Raw genomic sequence first — 8599 nt, 5'->3', positions numbered from 1 at the left:
AGCGCCCGGGCTCTGCGCCTCGGCCTGCGGCCGTCCGCACTCGATCCGAGAAGCCGCCTCCCCAGAGCCAGGATGGCCCCTGCAGCGCGGTGGCTGCTGGGCGCTGGGAGCCCGAGCTAGGAGGGCGCGGGCAGGGCCCCTCGGACATACTGGACGTCGCCGGGTGCCCGCCGCCCAGTGTCTCCACGCTGCCGGTTTCGCTCCTTGCGGGTAGCTCCCGCCGCTCTCCACTCAGACCATCCTCAGGGCACTTGGCTGTGTGCCGCGTGCCCCATCCTCGTCCCCATCGCAATCCCCTGTGCTGCAGCGGGACGACGCTCGCGGGTGGGCGGGGCGGGAAATAGCTTGGAGGAGCGGGCGAGAGATGGGAAGGGATGCACCTTATCCCTGGGAGGGAGTGATGGGGCGAAGAATTAGCAAAGGGGAGAGTATTAACAGCTAACTTATTTCGAACGTTCATTTTGAGATCCTGCACTCTTTTAGGCGTTTTACATGTACTGAACTCACTGCATATTTGTAACAATTTTCCCTTAGTTACTACTGTTATCCTCATTTTGCAGTGAGATAACTCAGGCCACACGGCGGCGAGGAAGTGGTAGCGCAGGCACAGGAACTACCGAGCTCGCGGAAGGTGGGGTTAACAGCGAGGGCCGTGAAAGGGGCTGGGGAGCAAGGGGGCAGAGTTGGGTACCTTGGTAGCTTGGAGGAGTGGAAAAGGCTGTGGTAGTGGGCGGGACCTTCGCTCTGGCGCCACCCCACCTCCATCCCCCACTGTAATAGGGAAGAACAAATCTGACTCACTGGATCTGTATCTTTTACTTTAACCTTTGTATTCTATTGCTTTTGTTACAAGTTAATTACTAAAGGGCTGTTGCCTGTAGCTTAAAGTACACATGATGGCCCATCTCTGGTAACCCTGCCTCCCATGCCTGAAAGTTAAGCTAAAACACATTTGTTTAAGCTCACAGGAAACATCCGGACTAGGGCCACCTGTGAATCGCTGCAGGAAAGAAGGAAGTAACACATCCGTTCCAGAGTCTGGCCAGAACCAGGAAATGTTTGCAATAACTTCTCTCTCTCTCTCTCTCTCTTTTTTAAAACGTTACCTCTTATATGTTCTGGTATAATGTTATAAGTCATAATTCTAGTTATTACTTTAAAATGTATATCTCAGAAATAACTAAATTTCCTTGTCAATTGCATTATTAGGAACTTTCATCAAATCTTTAACCGTGGTCATTTTTAAGTCTTTTGTCATTTACAGACAGTTCTGGGTGTACTCTGATGCTTTTGCAAATATGTTCCTATAAAAGGGTTACATCTTCAAGGAATTCATGGAAAAGACTCTGACAGGTACAGGTTTCTGGTAACTGACTATACTGCTGAACTGAGTGAATAAGCATTTTCAGAACTCTAATGGAAAACTGATGAATTCATAAAAGTGCTAACAAAAGATCAAGATAAAAAAATAATTACATGGGACTGAGTGAACTGATGAAGATGATTATAATTTTTGTGACTTTCTATTTGAATAAAAAAAAAAATCCCACAAGGACTCAGAGGCAAAAAAATATACAAATCAATTTTCACTGCAAAGTAAAGGAGCTGTTACAGTGGAGGATTCCTGGACTGAATGTCAATATTATGACATAGTGTGAGTGTGTTTCGTGTTTGGTAATTGCAATCATTGTTGCTTTTGTTGTGGTCATCCATTAAACCAGAAAACAAAAAACAAAAAACTTTACCTCTCACTTCCCCCTCTTTGTTCTATAAAAGAAACAATCATCCAAACCTGGGCAAGATGATTCTTTGGGACACTAGTCCACCATCTTTTCACTCTGCTGGGTTTCCAAATAAAGTTGCTATTCCTTGCCTCAGCAACTCTTCTCTTGATTTGTTGCCCTGTGGAGGAGTGAGCGGTACCAGCTTGGACTCCTTAACACGACACCCCGCCCCCGCACTTCTGCTGCATAGTTTGAGCCTATCCTAAGGCCCTTAACCCCGGTGGACCAGGAGTGCAAGGACTTAAGCTAGCCTTGCCTGCTTTTGGCCTGCACTCCCTTCTCCCTCCCCAACACCCTTGAGTTGGTGGTTGGGTTGCAGAGGCTTCTCATTTCTGAAGCCCTCTTCCATCCTTAAGGTACCTTGAATTTGGGGGTCACTGGAATACTTTCCTTCGAACCCTGGTCAGACTGTTCTCTGAGGGTCCAGGTGGTGTTTCTGTCCTCTCACCCTTTGACTGAAAGCTCTCCATTTGCACCAGCTTCTCTGCTCATCAGGAGAAGGAAGCTTCCTCCTGATGCCAGTGGGCTCTGGGGGTGCCACTGAATATAGAAGGTCAGGACCAGAGCTCACACCCTTGGGGAGTGTGACAGGCGAAATACAAGTGAAAACACTTCAAAACAGAGTTAAAGCTGGAAAACCTTTCTATAACCCATCCTGGCCATGTAGAGAGATCCCAGAGCCATGCTGCTCCCTGGAGTAAAAGGACATGTGTAGGGTGGTCCGCTTTAAGCCTTCCATTTGCTTTGATAGTATGTAAATTTTTTTTAAATAAATTTATTTATTGGCTGCATTGGGTCTTCCTTGCTGTGCGCATGGTGGTGTGTGGGCTTCTCATTGCGGTGGCTTCTCTGTTGCGGAGCACAGGCTCTAGGCATGTGGGCTGCAATAGTGGTGGCTCACGGGTTTAGTTGCTCCGCAACCGGGGCTCCAACCCATGTCCCCCGAATCAGCAGGCGGACTTTCAACCACTGCGCCACCAGCGAAGCCCCCGATGTTGCTTTTAATCCACTCTTTTGTAGTCTGAGAATGGGTTCAGGAGGGTGAGGAAGGAGGTCTCCTCAGGCGGAGTCCTGAGCAACTAGGTTTTGCCCTCCGCTTTCAGACTGTGCCTTTTCGAGGGCTCCCTCTGCCCTGTCTGAGCTGTATCTCACTCACTCACCAAGGTGCCATGAAAGATGGCAAGACTGGAGACCTTTCCTACCTTTGCCAGTGTCCACTCTCAAGGTTTTTGTTGTTATTGTTTTTCAATTTCCCCATGCCTGTTTTCCCATCCCTTTAAGTTGTTTGTAATAATTTTATATTATTCCATCAAGACAATATAGCATACTTTTCTTTTTTCTTTCTTTTCTTTTTTTTTTTTTTGGTCGCACCACATGTCTTGCAGGATCTTAGTTCCCCCAGACCAGGGATGGAAACCAGTGCCTCCTGCAGTGGAAACACAGAGTCCTAACCACTGGACTGCCAGGGAATTCCCATAGCATAATTTTCTTAATAATTCTTCTACTGTATAATGAATCATTGGTGTCTAACATTTCACTGATATAAATATTGTTTGGCCCATTTGTGTATATACTTTCCCCACGTATTACATGATTTCCTTAGGATTTACTCCCAGAGCTGGGATAACTGCTTTTGTGGCTCTCCATGTAATTCCATGCCAATGAGCTGGGCTTAGCTGGTTAGCAAGATGGAAACTGATGTGGAAGAAGAGGACCAGGGGCTTCCAGAGAACTTTAAAAGCCATGATTAAATCTTTTAATTTGATTTAAGGGATTTGGTGACATTAAAGCCTTTGAGAATGGTGGTATGTTAAAAGTACTATTGAACATAACAATTTTGACTTGGGTTCAGCTGCATGTGAGGGCAAAGATGAAATGCGAATAAGAAGAGGTCCATCAGTAGATGATTAGAATAACTCTAGGATGATGTCATGGTTGATGCCTTAAAATTGTGAATGGCTTTTACAAACACTTACGGTGAGGGATTTGTGTCTATTTTGTCACTAATGTTTGCTTGCCACTGAATTCTGACACAGTTTGGGCTTAAGTGGTACAGACTTGGCTCTGACTTGGAATGCTCAGCCCTTGGAAGTGAGAATACGATTTAATTGCGTGGGTCTGCCATTCAAAGGAAACCTCTGGCTAACTTGCCCCACAGGACTGGCCTCAGGACAGTGTGCTGCGTCTTATTTGCTGCCCGTGCAGTTAAGCGCTAACTGGCTTGCAGGCCACCGCCGTTGTCATGCTGGTAGGTTTGCTCCGTTCACTGCAAGCCATGTCCTGACCCACACAGAAAGTGGGATCAGATTGAACATTTGTGCCTTTTCCAGACTCCAGTCCAATAGCCTATAATAGCTTCAGCTAGTTTTTACTACAAACATTTCTTTCCCTCCAGTGATCCTTTTTCAGAAGCTTATCTCATGCCTCCCTCTGAATTTTGCAATCCCTAAATAATTAGGAATGATATTTTGGAGTTGCCTCAGCCCTTTCATTTTTCATTCAAATGTTTTCACTTGTTTTAAGTTTTGAGAGTGCATAAGGCCATACATGTGATAGGAATCTAAGATCTAGACTGTGAAAAGAACTGCTTTCCACAACACCTTCGTTTCCACCAGGGCATATTATTACCCCTCTTTTATACAGATTTGGTCTTACTCTGGATATTATTGGTTGAATAGAAGAAGACAAAAGTGTACAGTTTTCATGATCAAAATTGTGATTGTTTCGGAAGACACGCTCATGATGGTATGTTACAAAACAGAAGAATACACAGTTACACACAGTGAGATCCCAGTTTTGGAACAACAACGAATTAAGAACAAAACATGTAATACACGCATTAAAAAAACTAGAGGAAAATCCATAAAATACTAACACTAGTTATCTCTTAGTAGTGGGATTATGAATAATTTTTATTTACTTAAAAGATTTTTTCTCCACAAATGTTTAAAAGTAAAGGTGTATTGTTTTTATAATGAGAAAAAATAAAGATAATTAATATTTTTAAATCACAGAGAAAACAGGGCTCCTAAAACTATGTGTTTCCTTTTGCTTGGTAGCATGAAAAGAGGCACAGAATTAGAGGCGATGCAGAGCAGGCCCTTTTGCCCTTTCCCATCCCAGCTGCTTCCAGAGGTCGTCAAGAAGGCTGCTACTGTTGCTCCTGAGGGGCCAGGTTCGGCCGTGATGGTGAGTGCCTGGCACCACCCAGCACCCATGGGTTCCTTAGACAATCCAACTGTAGCGCCTAGTGTTTGAGGTCCTATTATTTTCTTGGAGCAGAAGGAATATCTGCCTCTTGGTAATACCATCCTTTGAGTACCAACCATATAATCATTCTAGAATCTTGCTTCTGAATTTTGGTTAAAGTGCAATTCAGTCCACTCATGATTTAAAACAGAAGCAGTTGATAAATGTAATAACTGGCATTACAGGTTTGCCTAAGTCATTTTTTTCACATTTTCATTTAAAACTACACCATCAAGGGTCAGGGTCGTTACTGACAGGAGTGTGCAGTGGGGAATCCTAGCCTGTTTCGACCTCTTCCTTCTACATCCTGTTTCCTTCATAGCATCTCCCTGGCTGTGCCTAGGCGTTGCAGGTCCCATGGAGAGCCCAGAACTTTCCAGGAGGAGGAGGAGAAATCCCCTTGCTCCTGTTTTCGAAGTGGGTGGCTCCCTTTGTGCTGTGAGGTATTTAACACATTCACCTCCTCTTCCTCTGCAGAGGATCAAAGAACCACAGTTTCCTGCCCCATTTGACCACAGAGGGGCCTCTCCCACAGCTCTCCTCGAATTTGAGGGCAGAACTGGAGTAATGGTTTTCTCAGCCTCCATAGCCACTCTGGTCAGGACATCACTGGGCTAAATGGGAAGCTGACTTACCCTAAGCAAGACGGGGAAGTCAGGAAAGTGTGTCAATTGCCCCTAGAGTTTCACGTACTTTGCTCTTCTTTTCCAACCCCTTCTGGGAAGGCTTTCTAGAACCAACTCAACTCAAGATGTGACGACCGGACTTCCCTAGTGGTGCAGTGATGAAGAATTCGCTTGCCAATGCAGGGGACACGGGTTTGAGCCCTGGTCCGGGAAGATTCCACATGCCGCGGAGCAACTAAGCCCGTGCGCCACAACTACTGAGCCTGCGCTGTAGAGCGTGAGAGCCACAACTACTGAAGCCCGCGTGCCTAGAGCCCGTGCTCCGCACCAAGAGAAGCCACCGCAATGAAAAGCCCACGCACCGCAACGAGGAGTAGACCCCGCTCATGGCAGCTAGAGAGAGCCCGTGCGCAGCAACGCACACACAAAGCAGCCAAGAATAATGACCTCCTTTTAAGTACCTCCCCTTAAGAAGAAGCCCATCATTCCTCTAACTTACCTCAAGGAGACAACAGACCATGGGGGAAAAAAAAGATGTGATGACAAAGGAGGCCTAAAATATTACCTCTCAGGATACACATTTGGACTGGGAAGAAAACTAGAGCCGGCGGAATCAGTTGCTAACATTTCAGGCATCTGGTATCAGTGAGGGAGTTTTGGGGCAGCGACAAATGTTGAAAATAATCCTATTCCAGCTCTGAAATCAGTTTAATCATTCATTACTTACCAAATGTTTATTGAGCACCTGTAATACATGAGGCACTGGCACAATGAACTACACAGACAGACTTGACCCTCATGGAGCTCCAGGCTGGCTCTGGACACAGTGATGCATTATCACATTTAAAATGAGACTGATTTTTCTTTGGTGGCTTATGAAAACAAATTCCGTTTTATCTGAGCAGCACTCGAATTTTGCTCAGAGCTCTATTGTTGGTGTTGTTTCTCCCACCCAGCATCATATCTTTTAGTAACAGCACTCTGATTTTACCTTGAGGCACCCTGTTGCTCCATTCACAGTCCTTGCAGATGAAATAGAATTAACTCACCTAGCCCCTAACTGCAGGAGAGTGACGGAGGGCCGGCCAATCTGATCTCTGCGTCTCCTTGGTCATAATGATTGGCTCAGGTATAGATATAGGATCCCCACCAAGCCTATAGAAAACCTTTGCAGGATTTTTTTCCTACAGTTACTGGGAAAAAATAAGCTCTTTCCATTGGGTTTGCAGGCTGGAAAGAGTCTGCCTGAGAATATGGCCAACACAGAGGAAAGCAGAGAGAGACCAATAACAGAGAAAGATTTCTGACATTGCTTAAGTGATTGTATTCAGGTCTGTCCGTGGATTGTCAAAACATATTATTCAGTGTATAGAAGGAGGGAGGGAGAGACAGACAGACAGAGAAAGAGAGAGAGAGGGAGATTCATAGATATAGCTGTTTTGCATCAGCCTGTTTGAGTTGGGTTCCTTTCATTAGCAACTGAAGGTCCTCATCCATTCAACTGTATTAAAGTTTTCCATTCCCAAGAGTACCGAATCAAAAGATGATGATGAACTGGTTGTCTGTCCACTCCTTTATTCCCTTATCTGACATTTTATGGAGTGACTAGTCAGCTGGTTACAGGCCAAGACTGGCCTGGCAAACAGGGTCCTGTTGAGGGTGACCTCAGTGAGGAGAGTGGAGTTCTGAGGCCCCTGAGCTCTTCATGGTCACATCTGGTTACCCAGTTCCACATGCAGCCCCCTTTTCAATCTTGGCATATTCCTTCAAAGCATTCAAGTTTTCTTCCTGCTCCCTCTCCGGAGAAAGGAAGGACACAGTTTAATATTCAAGCTAGATTACAAAGGTAGTGGAAGAATGATTCTGATTCTTCTCTTCAGCCTCGTAGCTGTGAGGAATCAGTGTTTTCCTTCAAGCCTGTTAAGGAATCCTGATGAAAGTCTTCCTGGCCTGGCGATGACTCTGTGCCACCTAAGGCACAAATGGATTTCTTCAATCCTCAGTGTGAAATCCCAGTCTCAACCCTGGTGTTGCAACACTGGGTCACGGCCACTTCGAGAAAGGAGAGCATTAAACAGCCAGGTTGCAGCGCCCACAGGGAACGGGTCCTGCCTTGGCTTCACGAATTCCCCACCAAGAACCCCATCACTAATAACAATGCCTGCGGTGGGGCCTTTGTGTTCTCACAAAATAAATCAACTAATGTGACTAATAGGGAACTGGGGAGAGTTTTGGACACCGTCGTACATGCTCCTTCAGTGTCACATTCTTATTTCTTATTGCTCCTTCTTTGTCTGCTACTGTAAGGTATGGACCCTCCAGAAGAAAAATCGTTTCATTGTTACATCTACATCCCATCTGTCCCGTTCCTTTTTCTCGTAAGAGAAGCGGCAGATTTCCCCTTTTCATTGCACAGTCATGCTCATATTCTCAAAACTCTTGCCCAGATATGTGCACGAGGACATCAACAACCCAAAGACGTATATAAATAAATCCATGTATTGTTTAGGGGGTATACTTCTCTGTCAATAGACAGATAGATGATAGATATTATACAGATCTCAAAATAACTGACACACATATCTCCCAAACTCTGCTAAAATACAAAGCTTATTATGGTATCAGTCTTCACTAGATTACAAGGTTTAGAAGCTGCATTTGATTTAAAAATAGTTTTTGAAAAAATATATATCCCAAATATTAACACTATCCTGGGGTTAGAAAAACTGTAAATTTAGAAAAACTGTAAATGGGGTGATGAACTGAGGTACCAGCAGTGAGATAAGGCCTTTTAGTCTGGGAAACTACTTTCTGCGGTCAGAGTAGAGTGTGGTCTAAGAGACCTCCAGAAGAATGACTGCTCCAACTACCAAATCAGCATGTTGAGATACTGAAATACTCAAATCTGAATAAGGGCCAACCCAAGATTAAACACATTTA

This window comes from Lipotes vexillifer, unplaced genomic scaffold (genome assembly GCF_000442215.2).
Source record: "Lipotes vexillifer unplaced genomic scaffold, Lipotes_vexillifer_v1.1 scaffold189, whole genome shotgun sequence".
NCBI lineage: Eukaryota > Metazoa > Chordata > Mammalia > Artiodactyla > Lipotidae > Lipotes > Lipotes vexillifer.
This window is presented reverse-complemented; position numbering follows the sequence as displayed.